A 16,567-nucleotide genomic window follows, 5' to 3' on the forward strand; every position below is an offset into this window, starting at 1 on the left:
CAGTACGTGAGCATTTACTAACTCATAGATCTGCGGGCCATGGCTTCACAAACAGCATGGCTAGGTGGTTCTGGCTCAGAGAAAAATGTTCAGATTCTTCCCTAAATCTGCCATCTCAAGACCTTGCTAGGGTTTTAAGCACACTGCCCAACGTGGCCCTTTTGCATGCCTGATACAGACTGGCACTGACTGACTATCAACATCTCCTTTCTTGCCAGATCGGTCTCCAAGGGCCCATGGAGTAGGCTCACAACATGGCAACTGGCTTTTTCCAAAGCAAATGATCCAACAAAGACAGGTAGGAGTGGCAGGGTAAGGGTGGCACTCAAAGTCGTACAACAGCACATCTGCCGCCTTCTACAGGACATGGGAGGGGACATTCCAAGAAGCATGAGCAGCAATAGGCAAGGCTGACTGGAGACCATTCGCACTCTGGATTGTTAATAGATTTGAAATGAGCTTCCTTCCAAATGAAAGAAAGATAAATTTTTTGACGCAGTTGTAGAACTTACTATGGTTTAAACTTATTTCCTTAAACTGTTATTATATACGACAATATAGAATAAATCAGGCCACTAGAGGACACAGTAGTGTTTATAGGAATCACTTGCATGCCTATTGAATGAAAAAAAAAAACCACATTTTTTAACCAAGACTTACATTTGTTCAATATCAGCATATGTTTCATGCATTATTGTGTGTGTGTGTGTGTTATTTGAATGATTTTTCCATTAAATGGTTATGCTTATAATTGCTATCATTTCAGTATCGATTTTATTGATAGAGAGGTCAAAATTTAAAAATCAGTTATGTTGGGCACCTTAAAATCAGAGAATTAAGATTCCTATCAATTGATAACCACAGAACCATGTTACTGAGAGGAATCCTAAGAAATCACCTCATTGGCTGAAACTGAATGATAGGCCTATTGGAATATAGTAAATCATCCTTACTTTTAAGCTGCTTCAAAATGTCTCATTAGCAAAATTCTTTAGAGTGATGTGGCAATCCAATAGTTTCTCAGGTAAGACATGCCACCAATGTGCAAAGACATTACCTGTGTAGTAAAGTTCTGCATATTGGAAATAATTTTTTTTAAAATGAAGTAGGATATTCTCATCTAAACAGCACTGTCTTATCAATGGAATTTTAAATGACTACACATACCAAGAAAAAAGTATTCAGCAGCCTTCTGTAGCAGGAATTTGTAGTTTGTCATTTTAGGATAACGATCTAGGGAACAGCTAAAGCTACAGATTTTATGTTCGCTGTGTTTTATCCTAACATATCACAACTATAGCTAGCTCCTATTTAGATTTTCAATTTTTGGATGACTGTCTTAGTGTTCTTTCTATTGTTGTGATAAACATCATGAGCAAAAGCAACTTGAGGAGGAAAGAGTTGTTTGGGTTTACACTTCCACAACATAGTCTATCACTGAGAGAAGTCAGGAACTCAGTCAGAAACCTGGGAAAAGGAAGTGAAGCCGAGACCTGAAGAAATGCTGTGTGCTGGTTTGCTTGGCCTGCTTTCTCATCTCACCTAGTACCACTCAGTACAGGGATGGCACCATCCGAGTGGAGTAGGCCCTTGCACATTAATCTTTTTTTTTTTTAATGGCCTCAAAGATTTGTCTACAAGCTATTGGAGCCCACAGAGGTTTCCTAGTGAGATCTGAGCAGGGCTGTATAAGAGGGATGATTGGACCACAGGCCTGGGTACCAGGAGTTTGGTAGGGTCTACACTTGGTTGTATCTAGCAAAGGGGAGGTCTTTGCCTCAACCCTTGGTATTGTCATAAAAAGCCCTTTAGAATAAAGTTCTGGGCCAGTAGATAAGGATTCAGGCCCTCCCAAGGCTATCCTGTGTTTCTGTCTTTCCTCTCCTTATCTAGGTACCTCTTTTCTATCTAAATATTTCTCACTTCTCTCTCCTCAAGAGTTCCCTGGTCATAAACGTGGGAGCGGGTCTCCCACAACAAGCCAATCCAATGGAGGCATTTTCTCGTTTGAGGTTTCTTCTTCCCAAATGACTCTAACTTGTATCAAGTTGACCAAAAACTAACCAGCAAAACCCGACCTCTCGTCATCTTGACACATAAACACATCACTACAGAATTATAATCTTTCCTTTCTTGTTTGTCCAAAGGATGTCATGTTAACATCACTATAAAAAGCATTGTATAACTTTTAAAAGTCCCACACGTTTTTAAAAGACTGACTCAAGCAGTTTAAAAGTTCAAAGCCTCGTAACTGTGGGCTCCCACAGATCAAAAATGAGTGACATATTTCTGATATACCTTCTCACCCCTAGAGAAAATGTGACCAGAGCACAGCTCCAATCAGATCACACAAAACCAAATTCCAGCATCAGTATCCAATGTGTGGGATTCGTTCATAGTGTTCTGGGCTCCAAATGGCTTGGGTGGCCTCACCTCTCTGTCTCTGCCACACACAGCACACATAGCTTGTCTCACAGGCTAATTCCAAATCTACCACACACCTGCTCTGCCCTCCATGATCATTGTACCGGCACCTATAATATGCTGGGCTCTCCACTGCTATGAGGGCTTTACTTTCACCAATAACCTTCTGGATGCTCTACAGTGATCCTGACCTCAGCTGCTACATATGACCCCTTCAGTCCTAGGCCCTCCAGTGCAGCTGAGGCTACACCAGTACCACAGGCCTCACTTGTTCTCTGTGACCCTTTCAAATCCTGCAGCTTTCGTGATACCAAAACAAGGAACACATCACCAGGTTTGACTCCAGCTTCCTATGCAGCCTTGGTACCACTGGACCCACTCATTCACCAGCTTCCGTGTGCTGGCCCTGAGGAAATACTTCCCATAAAAATTTGCCTCCGTGATGCTGCTCTCTCCATCACATTAATTTTCATCCCCAGGTGACCAGCATCATTTGTCCCATTAAAGTAAAAGCTCCGCCTCAGCGGTTCTGGTCCCTTGTTAATTACAGCTGATTCTCCAACCCCAGCTGACCAAGCACCATATATTAATTCGAAATATCACATAAAGGGCCCTGACAAAAAGCATTTGCTTCCCTCTGAAATGTCACAAAGCAGGCCTCTATCATGAGAGCTCTTTCCATCTTCCAAGCTCAAACAAACAAACAAAACAAAAACAAAAACAGTTCGCTAACCTCTGAGTACTCAATAGCTTTCCCATCCCAAAGATCTAAAATTCGGTCCACAGTCCTCCTCCCAAAACATGGTCGAGGTCTGGCACGGTGATACTGCAACTACCAGTAACCATTTTTGTCCTGGTTTTCTTTCTCCTGCTGTTAATAAACCACAGACCCATTGGCCAACACTTCCAAGTCACACTGCCTACCCAGGGAAACAGTCAGGTCAGGAACTCAAGCGGGAACCTGGAGGCAGGAACTGAAGCATGGGCCATGGAGGGGGTGCTGCTTACTGCCCCCCCCCATGGTTTGCTCAGCCTGCTTTCTTATACATCACAGGACCATTTGCTCCAGAATAGCATTGTCCACAGTGGGCTAGGTCCTCCCATATCAATCATTAATCGGGAAAATGACCCTACAAACTTACCTGTGGGCCTATCTGATGGAGGCACTTTCTAAACTGACGTTCCCTCTCCCTAGAGGACACTAGCTTGTAGCAAGCTGACAAAAAAAAAAAAAAAGTGGTGGGCATAATGACTATGCATGTACAATCTTCATAGTGTGTATTTTAAAAGCTGGTACTTCTTTCTGGAAAACCAAAGAATGGAGTGTCTACCATCATACAGATGTAAGGATTATTTTTCATTCTTATCTATCAGCTTGAGATTATGCAGAAAACCAAAGTGGAGAAAGGGAAAAGAGAAGAGAGTAGATAAGTATTATGGTTCATATTCAAAAAGCCAAAGGATTTCCCACAGATTTCAATAGCAGTGGTAACAGTAATACCAACAAGTAACTAATATGTGATTAAAAAAAAAAGTTTTTTGCTATACACTAAGAGCTCCCAAATATTAGGTTAATACATGGCCTCTTTTAATCATCATCAAAAATACTTAGTGATTTTCAGAGATGCAGACATGGACACAGAGACACAGCTTAAGGAATATGCCCAGACCCTCTACATCATGGGTTCTCAACCTGTGGCAAACCTTCATCTCCAAAAATATCTGCATTATGATTTCTAACAGCAGCAAAATTACAGTTATGAAGTAGCAACCAAAATAAGTTTATTGCTGAGGGTCACCACGGCATGAGGAGCTGTATTAAAGGGTCACAGCATCTGGAAGGGTGAGGACCACAACACTACATAGTAAGTAGCAGAGTTTCAGTTGAAGATCATGGAAACCTGTCCCATGAATCCCATTTGTAATTTGCTGGACAACATTGCCTGAAAATGTAGCCATGTGATCAGACATCCATGGGTCAGATTTTATCACAGTGAGAGAGCAGATGAAGGTGTTCAAACCCTAAATGTCTCTTTTGATTGGAAATAACATTTCCAATGCACAGGACTTTTGAATATAGACAGTATCATTTCATTCTCAACATGTTGCTTACAACTTCTCCAAGAGCCTTCAGGTAGGGATGAGGATTGAAATGACTTTTCAAGTACAAAAAGGCAGAAGCTTAATATAAAAACCTATAATTCTACACATAAAATTATACAGGATCAAGGAAACAAACACTAAAGTTTTTGTTTTTCTCCATTTCAAGCATTCCTGGCTATATCTGACCTACTTTAAATCGTTTCTAGTCTAAACAAGGACTTTATTCTCAGTATGCCTCCAGACCTTGCATCTCTAGGTCCCTGTTATCTCAAGTAGGAAAAAAAAAAATGAACACAGTCCCTACAGAAATGATGTTTGCAAAGATTAGCAACAAGCATGGCCATACTAACATTGTGCAATCCAGAGACAATGAATCAGCAGCTTTTACACACTGACAGAGATAAAGTTTATTTCTTCTGAACACTGTAAACTTAAAGAGAATGCTAAACGCATAGTGTTCTAAAGGCCTTCAGCTTCCATGTACAAGCCCACTGAGTTCCATAACTAACTTGGAAGGCACAGTAAGATCAGAATCTATTTGACTTGCTCCTCTTCTTCCTGTTCTAAGATTTCATCTGGGAGAATAAAAGATGGTGGTCTACACAAACATTACCACCATAGATTCCCATCCGATGATGTAGTTGCAGATAGACTTGGGAGGAAAGATGACATAAGAACAGAAAGACAGTCCTGGGGACCTTTTCTACCCTCAAGCCCACTTTACAATAGGGAAAATGATTTTCTCTTTCCTACAAAGAAGGCTAAGAGATGGGAACATTCTTAAATATTTTCTTCCTTTTAACAGTAGCAAATGTATTCCCCACTTGGATTCCAGTAATAGAAAGGTGATACCTGCTGGGATTAAGTAGTTCTGTCTGCATCTAATATGAAGAAGAAACTGGTTTCCAGTATCTACCACCTCTGTGCAGGGAGTACAGAGTCTAAGCCATTCACCTTCTCCTGGACGGAAGGAAAAAATACATCACTATGACCCACTCATCAATGGTCCAAAGAAACCTTTCTATTTAGAAATCCCTCCTTTGTCTGTCTGCTATCTGTCTCTGTCGTCTGTGTGTCTGTCTCTCTGTGTGTCTGTCTCTCTGTGTGTCTGTCTCTCTGTGTGTCTGTCTCTGTGTCTCTCTCTCTCTCTCTTTCTTCTTCTGGGAAAATGCAACACTATGTAACATCTGAGGATCTGAAGGCCACTGAAAAAGTAACTCTTTAAGACAGTGTCAAGTAGAAATATAAAGACCTATCGCCTTTGACTTCCAGCATCAATTCCTTGACATCTATCATTTCTAGTTTGCATTTTCTCTCAGGTTTGATATGTGATATTCCCAACCTAATGACTCCGGGTACACACAAAGGCAATCAGTCATACACACTTCTAAGTTCTTTACTATAAAGGTGGAATTCAGAATGTGTGTGTGGCTTGAAGGTTTTCATAGCACCTCTCAAGGAAGTAAGTGGAAATTCCTGCAAAGCAAACCTGAGACGTGGTCTCAAAGTCAACCCACTAACATCCATCTGTTCAAAGGAACCAGTATACTAATTCTTTTTCTATAGAGTCTCTGGAATATTCAGAAAGTATCGGCCTAGGTCTACACTTCAGCTTGCACTTAGCACAACCATTTCCTGTTGCCATGGGTTACAATAAGTGAGTCCTCCAGACAACTTGAGGAAGATCTTATAGCATTTTCAGAATGAGATATATTCTTAGTAAGTATCCATTTGCAACAATTCAGTATACACTAAGTGATTAGATCACAAACTTACTACATAAAAATTGGGAAATGAGGTTAGGTAAACCTCAGAGGTTCTGTTTTCCTATTAGAAAGCAGATTGCTCATCACCACTAGCCTCTCATTAAAAGGTCTGTATAGAGATACAATCACAGGTGGGGGGTGAGTAGTTTCAGAATCAGTGTACTATAAACTAGGGTGATTTATGGCCATCACTAAAGTATCTTTTAAAGTCAAACCCCACGACACTTAGAAGTCTTTATGCTATGAAGTCTTTTATGTACACACACTTATATTAAAGTGGCCAGAAGGCATGATAACTCTGATATTAAGAACAAGAAAAAACATTCTATTGTACCTGTACATTTATTAATTGTACATTCAAGTTGCACTTAGAGTACTGGAAGCATCTCATTCATGTGTCTGAACAAACAATATCCATCCAGGAAATGCCAGAATTGGAAGTCAGACATGAAAACGTAGCATCATTCCTACACTATGACTGCTTAAGGAAATGTTCTCAGAGCATGCTTTGGTGGCTCCAATGATAAATGACTTGTTAAATATTCTCTAAATGTTCACCTGAACATCTGAACTGGATAAATACGACCTCCAGCTCAATCAATATCATTTGGACAAACAAGAAAATGAACACATTTAAGATGTAAAGCTTCCTAATTGGCCAAACATAAAGATGATGGTGTCCAGTGGCATAGGCAATTGTATTTCCTCTGCTGTGGGTTTGTTTTCCATTCTGTCAGTAGTCTCTCTTCTTCCTGATCCATTCTCTGCTCCAGGAGCCTTCATTCTGTATTAATAATTTAATTTAAAGAAGAATGTGCACACAAAGGAAGAGAGATTTAGATGTGCTCTGAAACTGAGCCCTTTCCTGCATCCACTCTCCACATCCCTGAAACTGGAGGAAAACACTGACAGGTACCATTTTCCACATGGGAAATATTGTGATCTCAGGAAAAGTTGACTGTAACAAGGCTTCTTTTTTTATTTTTGAGGAAATTTTTGAAAATCCAATAAATGTTTTTTTGGCTAAAGAGAAGCCACCCACACACATACAAACACCCTTTGTTTTCTCATGATCCATGCATCTTTGATGCCAAACAAAAAATGAAAAGCATAATATAATGAGAAAGCATCTACACAGGCAAGACAGGCTAGCTTCAATTCCAGTGGGTCCTTTTTAAATAGCAGCTACTAACTTATACCTTCCTAGTATGGCTGTCCCTATGCCAATGGCCAAAAACAAAAGGCCTGACTTTGTAGTATTTTCATGTGTTCGGCACCAAAGTCCAATTCTAATTTCACACAGAAGTTGCTAATCTTTTTCTATTCTTTGGCAAGGTCAGAACAGCCTGCTGGTTCTCTGTACTTCCCACTTGGATCAGCTTGGCTTTCAGGAAGCAAGTACCAGAGCCTTAATTATGACCTAGTGCCTGGCTAATGCAAACTCAATCAGGTTCAAGAGGAGATGATTACAATAAAAGTTACATGTTCCTTATAAACTAGAGGAGGGGAAGGGGCTGTTTCCCAAGTTCCCTACAATTAAATGGCAAAGAGGAGGAAAGAGCATTGCAATAATCAGAGAGGAAAGTTTCACTAAAATCAGTCTAGATTTTTTTTTCGAAGATGCATTTATTTATGCCAGCGGCTTATTTAGATTTAAAAAAAACATGCTGTCTTTACAATACATGTGGTCCTTAGAGCTGCAGAAGTCCAATTCTGACGTACGTACAGTCGCCCAGCTTAGAATGCATTTCTGCACAATCCATGGAGATCAATAGACTCAGGAAACAAATATGTTGATGGATGAGGACGGGTCTGAAAACAAGCAGGTTAAGGTAGCCACGTTGCCGGTTTCATAGTTATTCTCAGTCTGGCAGAACCAAAGGGCTACAAAGGATTCCTCCCTTTTTGTAAAGGGGTAAAAGGGAAGAGGGAGAAGAAAGGGGCAGGAAAGGAAGGGAAGATAATGGTGTGGATAGTGAGGAAAAGAAGAAAGAAACAGAGGATGGTGAACAAGAAAGAGACGCAAAGAGGGGCGGGGGAGTAGGAAGCAAAGCTATGATGTATGGATGCTAGCCAGCCAGCCAGCCAAGTGCTCCATCACCCGCAAGCCTGCATCCCTCCCTCACAGACTCTGGGCTCAGGCTGTAGACTTAGGGCTCCCCCGTTGCTGACAGCCCTCCTCATAACCCCAGTGCAAGCAATGTGTGATGCTCCAAGTAGAGCAGAGCATCCAGCCCATCCGAACCCGCCACTCCCTGGACCTAACTCACCACCCCACCACCACCCTGACTTCTCCTTGGCACCCCCTATCACTAGTCTCAGGGTTGAGGGGGAGCCTAGACGAGAGCAGCATGGGGGGGGGGGGTCAAAAAAGGGAGCGAGTGGAGGAAGCAACCAAAATAATTTTTAAATAATGTGATAATAGATGCCAGGGAAGTGCCAGGGGAGGGTTCCCGTGGCAAGCACCTGGGTAGCACAGCACGCTGTTGCAAATCCCCCAGGCTGCGTGGGGCTGGCTGGGCGATTTTCCACAAAAGGAACTTTGCAAGAAGCGCAGCCGGTTTTTGCAAAGGCGAGAGAGGAGAGGAGGAGGAGGAGGAGGAGATCGCAGCAGCGTTTACCTGGCCGAGGTCAACACCACCAACACCGCCGCCTCCACCGCCGCCGGTGGCGGGCCGCCGCCGAAATCCTCAGGTTTTTGCAGGTCCCGGAGCCACTTGGTCGGGTTACTATGGAAATGGTCTCCGGGAGGACGCCGCCGCGGGGACTGCACGAGCCGGGGACATGGTGGTCTGCCACCGAGCGGGCGCGGGACCGGGGCGCGGCGCCTCTTCCCCGGCCCGGCTCGCTCTTTTCTTCGCTCTCGGCCGGGCCGCGCCTCCCCGCCCCGCGCCGCCGCCGCCGCCGCCGAGCAGCCCGCGGGCCGAGCCGAGCTAGCCGAGCCCTCGCCGCCGCCGCCGCGCGCAGCCGGCACCCGAAGCGCGAGCTCGCAGCAGCAGCAGCGGCAGCAGCAACAGCAACAGCAGCAGCAGCAGCAGCAGCAGCAGCAGCAGCCTGGCCTGGGCGGCGAGGGGCGCTGTTTCCCAGGCGCGCAGCTGGGATTTAAAGAGACAGACGCGTGTCTCGGGGCTCTAAAGGTTCCTGAGCCCCGGGAGGGGAGTCCCGCCGCCGCTCGCCCAAGGTCCGTCTTCCCCCACCCACCTCCCAAGCCAGAGCCCCAAGAAACCCCAGCCCGCTCCCGGGGCGAGCAAAGTTTCCTGCAGAGACGACCCCTGAGAATTGCGTGAGGACCCACCTCGGCCACCTCTCCTGACTGCAGAAACAGGCTGCCAGGAGAGTAAGGGATTTTTTTTTTCCCTTTCCCTCCCTCGGAGACTAAAGGGGAAATGATTTGTATGCTCAACAAGTCGTGCACCTATTTTCAGCCGCTCTCCCTGCTTCCGTCCTTGTGCACCGACTTGTTCACTGAAAGCACACAGGCCAATGAGGGTGGGAAGGGGCGGGCGGGTGGGGGGGGGTCGCTCTTGGTTTCCTGTCAGACTCCAAGCAGAGATGCGTGGTTTAGTGGGAAGATATTGCTGTCAAATAGCTTGGATTTTTCCCCCCTTCCTCTTCCACCTAACATAGCATCTCCTTTTCCCTCCCCTCCAGAGCCTGGAGAACGTGCTGAGAGGTACATTCCAGACACTACCCCAACGTTCTCCAAAGACTCACCTTTCTCTACGCGCCTTTTCCTTACACCTAGGAACACAAGAATTGGGGGGCGGCGGAGGAGGGGGTAACAGAAAGAAGACACCAGCCTGACCCATTTCCTTCTACCCTAACTCCAAGCCAGTGCAGTTCTCAGTGAGCAGCTCTATCGATGTTGCACACACCATACGTCAGAAACAGAAAGTGATGAGCAACGAGCAACAATACGTGATTTGCTTCTACCACGGACATGTAGAACCAGACAAATTACAATCCAGTAGGTTTCTTTCCTATGCTAACCATCAGTTCTCACCGCTTTATACGCGACCCAGGACCTTTGTGGAACCAACGCAACCCAAACTTTCCCCCTGGGAGAGAGGCAGAAAGGGAAACTCTCTTGAGATACCAAGGGTCGTAGATGCTTCATAAATATCGAGGGTACTCTATAACTGGGTTGATAGACGGTGTCTGTGAGAGGGGCGAACCTATATCTAGATTATCAACAGCTGGCAAGCAGGAGTTAGACATTATCCCTCTTTCAGTCTTAGACTGTATCAATTTTATGAGCTGTGAATATAACAGGGGAGATACCTTCCCATCCCAGGGTCTTAAGTTTCCATCTTGTACCTCACTGTCCACTCACACCCAGAACTCACACCCCACCATCCAACCTTCATGATCTTTGCTCTTCCTTTACCTCTCGCCGAGAGTGAACCTTTCAGACAAAGAAATGTGGCCTTCCAGGTTCCTACTCCCTTCAAGAAATCGAGCAAGTTCTTATTATGAGAGGGGACAGTGGCTAACAAAATAGCACCCTGATAAAACACAGAAAATACCGTAGCAAAATACCTGAGACTTTATAACACGTCAACCACATCATCTTACTACTCACAGTTCTGGGCTAGGGAGTCCACCATCTAGACGCCAGCAGGTTTGGAATCAGATGAAGGACTGGTTTCTATCTCTTGGGTGATGTTTTCAAAGTTTTTTCCTCACGAGGGAAAGTGCTTATTGCTGGAACATCTCTTGTCTAAGAACTTTATTCTGTTAGCCAGAGAAGAACCTTCATGATGTTGTCAGCTCCTAAAGGCTCCACCTGGTGAAGGTTTCAACATGAAGCCCGGAGGGACACGAGCATTCAAGACGACCATGAACTGTTCTCAAATCCTAGCATGGCACATACCTGCAAATTTAAGCAGAGTTTCAGGAATTCTCAGGACCCATGTACCGTGTTCTGTGAATCTAGGTAACCCATAAGCGTTTATGGTTCCAACCAAATCCAACATTCACGCCCTCCGTTACAGCTGCAGCCCTCTACCGGGAATACTCCCTTCCGCCAAGCTTGCTTCGATCTCTCCACCATCGTATCCAGCTAACTTTTTCCTCATCTCCTAAGAGGATGCTTCCTCAGCATCGTCACCAAATACCTGCAGGTCCCACACCTAAATTTGGGCACCACTCCCCTGTGACGTCTCTGTCCCCACCTGTCACATGTTAGGCATTGTAATAAGATGTTTATTTATCTCCCTAGACTGTATGCATACAGTGATAGGAGCCTATATTCCCTCCTTCTCCAAGTGCTCAACCCCTAACTCAGTGGGTGGGACACAGTCTCTAGAATGAGAAAGTGGAGGAACAGAGACAAATCTTTGATGGTTGATGTGGAACACATTGCTAACCAAAGTCAAAACTAGTAATAATGTTAGGAAGGTCAGGGAGTTGACGAGGACATCAATGTTGCTGAACTGCTAGTACGTATCCGGTGTGGGTTAAATGCTTGGCAGGTTATCTGTGCATTCCTCCAAACTTCCTTGCAAGATAATTATTTCGGAGAAAGCTGAGGCCTGAAAGGTAAGTAACTTGTTTGGTGTCACAGGGCTGCTAAGGAGGTGGGGGGTGGGGCAATAATAGGCTTTCTACTAACCAGGTGGTTTTTCCATAGGCATGACATGAGATGTGATGACTGTTTGTATTCACGAGTGTCTCATCCTTTTAATTTGTGACACTTAAGCTCTGCCACTCCATCCAGAAAGGTTTGCTGTGGTGGGTAGTTTGCACCCTGGGGTAGAAGGCTCTGTGACTTCATGGAGGTTCCCTGACTCAACAGTCCAGTGCTATATGCTCTTCCTAGGCTCACAGAAGGGGTGGCTGGAGCTGCTCCTTGTAATTTCTGTGTGGTCCTGCTCTACCTGTGTTCCAGATCTGGAATACAGTGGAACTGCCTGGTCCAGTCAATCAGACCAGACAGGTAACTCTGTCCTAGAGATGAGGCCAGTGGATTTTGCTCATTTGTTTCTACTGGGCTGCATTTGATTTAACAGAGTGCTATTACCTAGGGCAATACTCTGCAAATCAATTAAAAGGATGAGAAATGAAATGATTTGCACTCCCTTAACGCATTTGCCCAAATAAGAAAAATATATACATTGTCAACGAAAGTGAATTTGGTTGGAAATAAATGACATTTATAGCCATAGACGATGGAGTTTAATTCAGAATTTAGATAACTTACTCCAAAATTACAAACTCATAGATATTAAGAGTCATTCCATTTAAATATGGAGCCTGTATGACAACTATGGAATAAATCAATGTAGAAGCTTTCTTTCCTTGAGTGTGGTACCCTTTACAGAGGAGACGAGAATAACATAATGTGCTTACAGCTGCATGAGATATTTAGGGCAGCAGTTCTTAACCTTTTGGCATATTAGAATCACTTGGGAAGCCCTCAGACTCAGAATGCACAGGTTCCATCTCAAACCAATTATATTGGAACCTCTGGGATTTGAAATCTAGGCATCAAGGTTTTTCCAGCTTGCCAGGTGGTTCTAATGGGAGCTCCAGCTGGAGGGCCACTTCTTCAGTGCTAATCTCTCGTGGCGTCCACGCCTAGCTGCTCACCAGTATCACCTGGGAAGTGGTAAAGAGTCTCAGGCCCACGCCCACAGGGAGAAGTTGTGAGGTGTGCTTCCTCGATATCGTTAGTGTTCAATGAGGCTGATGTTGCGTCAGTTTTGAAAATCACTGTCTCAAGCCAAATGCTTCTCAAAGCAGCGTCCCAGAACAGCAGCATAAGTATGAATAGGAGATGCATTAAAGGTGGTCCTCCTCACTCCCACTCCAGATCTGCAGGGGTGCAGGGTGGGGTCAGTCAATCCACAATTGCCACAAGCCCCTTTGATCACTCTGATGCACGGTAAATTTGAGAACCAATGATTTACAGAACGGCATTAGTGATAGTATCCTCCACCAGTTTGAGAGTCAGCATTAGCCATCAGCAAATACCCACCATCCTCCACTAGAGACGCTATCGTTCCTGACAAGTTTCCGGATATTGCTGACGCTGCAGGCCCTAAAAGCCCAGTTTGAGAAACTCTGTTCCATAATGTCTCGGGCTCCAGAATTAATACTAAGGAATCTAAAAATAGTTTACTTCTGTAAAGGAATCTATCCCAACACAGAGTAGCTTGCTCTGTCAAGAAAATAGCTCTTGGGCTTGCAAGACGGCCTCAGCAGATAAGGGCACTTGCCTTCAGCTTTACCAACCTGGGTTAAATGTTGGGGCCCATATACTGACTTCTGTAAGTTGTCCATGAGCTCCACAAATGCACACATACAGTATAAATCATTGTAAATGTGTAGAGAGTGAGAGACTATTGGTGAAATTATTAAGGCTACTCCACGTAGTTAAAAGGGAGGTTTATTTTGTGGGGTAACTTACAAATGAAGGGATAGGTAACAGGGTCTGGCAAAGGTATGGCGCAGTCTGGCGGTGTTCTCTGGAGAACTCTGCTCTGTCTACCTCCAGCGTCCAGGATCCCAGAACCCAGAGCGAGCTCTCCTCTGGGTTTTCAGCTTCCTCCCTCAGCCCCGCCTTGTGGGTGTGACCATTACCTCAATGGGGGTTGGAACTTCCAGGACAAGGCTGGGATGGCTACCCACTCCAAGAGACCTCAGCCCTGAATGGGGTGTCTTTATCCCAACCCTCTGCTAAAGTTTCCTGGAGCTCTGTAGAAGAGGAAGGGAGCCAGAGATGGTGGGTGAGTCCAGGGACACGGCAGGATTGATGCACATATGAACTCACAGAGACTGGGACAGCACACACTAAATAAGCCCAAACCAGATGAAATCCCAGCACCAAAGAAGGGAAGTGGACACAAAGTCCCACTGGTATCCAAGATGCTAATTCCAACTGATAGCTTCCAGGAGAGGGAAATTCTGTTTTCTTCAATGGAGTGACTTTGGGTATATCAAACACACTCTAGGGCAGGCCACCTGCTCAGGGATAGTTGGCCAACACCAAACAAATGGCATGAGTTGTTTTGGGTTTTGTTGTTGTTGCTGCTGTTTTTGTTTTTTGGGTTTTTTTTTGTTGTTGTTGTTTTTGGTTTTTTTTTTTTTTTTTTTAAGAGAAGGAAATGAAGTTGGGTAGATTTGGGGGGAAGATCTAGGAGGAAAGAATATGGTCAAAATATACTGTTTGAAAATTTTTAAGTAACTGATAAAAACAGATTTTTTTAAAACATTTTAATCTTAGTTTATGTGTATCAGTATTTTACCTGCGTGGTTATAGGTCCACCACCCTCACAGAAGTCAGAAAAAGGCATCAGATCTCCTGGAACTGGAATTACGGATGGTTGTGAGACACAGTGTAGGTGCTGAGGACTGAACTTGGTCCTTTGCAAGAGCAGCAAGTGACCTTCACCACTGAGCCATCTCTTCAGCCCCAAGAGGAGCTTTTAAGAAGAAAACTCTTGTACCTAATTCCCCACAATGTAAGGATATAGACGGATTCTGTATATGTGCGCATGATAGATCTCTGACTTAGAAATAGGAGTAATGTTGGTCCGCGCAAGTGCAAGTCCTGGGTACCTGAAACCTGAGTCAGTTGTGAAAAGCACTAGATTGCAAGAAAACCTCGGGAAAAGACATGAACCCTCTTCTCCTCAAACCAAACCACTTGAAGGCTTGAAGAGAGAGCTAATCAGGTTTGTGGTTTCTGGCTGCACACACAAGCCCCACCTGCCTTCCGGTGCTTTCCTGCATGCAGCTGCTCTAAGAGAAAGGGAAAAAAACCGCTTCTTCTCGAAAGGCAATTGCTTTTCTTCTTGATGACTTAGAGTGAGAGAAGCTGTGTAAACCCCATCTGTCCCGAACTAACAAATGTTAAGAGGACCCTTGGTTCCCCACAGGCCGGGCTTCATTCCAGCGGAAGGAGCGTGGAAGAAGATCACTGTGTCGCTAATCTTCGCCTCTAGTCAGAGAGCCAAAGAGAACCCTGAGTGAGCCAGATTGCTCAAAAGAAGACACCCCAGACCGTGAAATCTCCTTTCATCCTTTCAACTGCTTGAATTGATTTCAGGCCTCTAACCTGGATCCTTGAAGGAGGACCTGTCAGGCTTCAGCTCTTCCTTACAGGGCGTGAGACCCAGCCTCTACTCACCATTGCTTTGAGAAGTCCTCAGACAGAGTGCTAAAATGCATTTTCTTCCTGGCACTTCTTTGGGAATCAATGGAATTTCTGTTTTAAGAGATGGAAGCACCAAGGAAAAGAGATTCTAAAAAAGCTCTGAGTTGCCAGACAAAACATCAGGTGCAAAGTTGCTGACAAGAAAAGAGCCTTTCTAAGAGGGATCTACCAGTGTGTGTTTGCCTGGGCGTTTGCAAATGGCCCTGATGTTAATTACTGTATCAGCTGCTGAACTGCATACTCGGGGCTGTCTGAAGGTTTGAATGAAATCTTCTTCCTCTGAGGATGGAGGAAATAACAGTCATCGCCAAACTGCAAAATATCACCTAGATTTCTTTTTTTAAGTCAGATCCATTTAGAAAAGCATTGCAGCTCCCAGAAGTGTAATTAAGTTGCTTAGCTGAACACGGTGCTGTCTGTGGCCTTTAAAAAATATATCAATTGCAAGGGAAAACCGAAAAGGGAACAAAAAGTAGATAGAAACAATGAAAAGAAAGGGCAGGTAAGAATAATAAGAAAGGAGGTTCCTGTTCATGGCATGGGGATCTCCATTTGCAAGGTGCCAATTAGAAATGAGCATCTGGGACTGTTTCATTATAGAATTGATATCTTCCCATTAGAAGTTTTGTCTTCCCATTAGATGATTCTGAAGGACAGGTTTCTACCTGAATTGCAAAGTAGTGGTGGGGTTTCAAAATACATCATATTGTTCTTAGAGACTATATTGTTCTTAAGAGACTACAACAGATGAAGTCCTATATGAGGATAAGAAACACACACAGGAGTGTATGTGTGCATGCATCCGTGTGTACATACACTTGAGAAGGCAAATGTGAAGGTGTTAAGGAAAGGCACACAGAGGTAAGTGTAGATAGATGTATTCCCGTAGGAATGTAACTTCTCTGCAGCGCTGAGTGTGCTTCAGAATAAAAAGGTTCATTGGAGACTAGATTAGAATTTTGCTGTAGTTCATTTCTGTAATCCCAACACTAAGGAGGTTGAGGCAAGAGGCTAGCTGGGAGTTTGAGGACAGTATGAACTGCATAGTGAGTTCCAGGCCAGCCTGGCCTATAGCATGAGATGCAGAGTGAAACCCTATCTTAAAAAACACAAT

General features: G+C 44.3%; 1 protein-coding gene and 1 long non-coding RNA gene across 3 annotated transcripts in view; one reads left to right on the top strand and one right to left on the bottom strand.

The window, feature by feature from the left end:
• Positions 1–9,209, bottom strand: part of Nav3 (neuron navigator 3) — a 762,474-nt gene extending 753,265 nt beyond the window's left edge. Inside the window, exon 1 of the mRNA XM_036169458.1 lies at positions 8,915–9,209. The gene's annotated coding sequence lies outside the window, so the exon portion shown is untranslated. The remainder of the gene's footprint in view (positions 1–8,914) is intronic.
• Positions 9,210–9,330: 121 nt separating this feature from the next.
• On the top strand, positions 9,331–14,588 carry LOC118571132. 2 transcript variants are annotated; one of them, XR_004943292.1, is made up of 3 exons: positions 9,331–9,630; positions 9,945–11,834; positions 14,557–14,588. It is a non-coding gene; the product is annotated as an uncharacterized LOC118571132 (long non-coding RNA). The 2 variants fall into 2 exon arrangements; XR_004943293.1 differs by having other exon boundaries at positions 9,331–9,474.
• Positions 14,589–16,567: the final 1,979 nt, after the last annotated feature.

This window comes from Onychomys torridus, chromosome 20, assembly GCF_903995425.1.
Source record: "Onychomys torridus chromosome 20, mOncTor1.1, whole genome shotgun sequence".
In the NCBI taxonomy this organism is placed as follows: domain Eukaryota; kingdom Metazoa; phylum Chordata; class Mammalia; order Rodentia; family Cricetidae; genus Onychomys; species Onychomys torridus.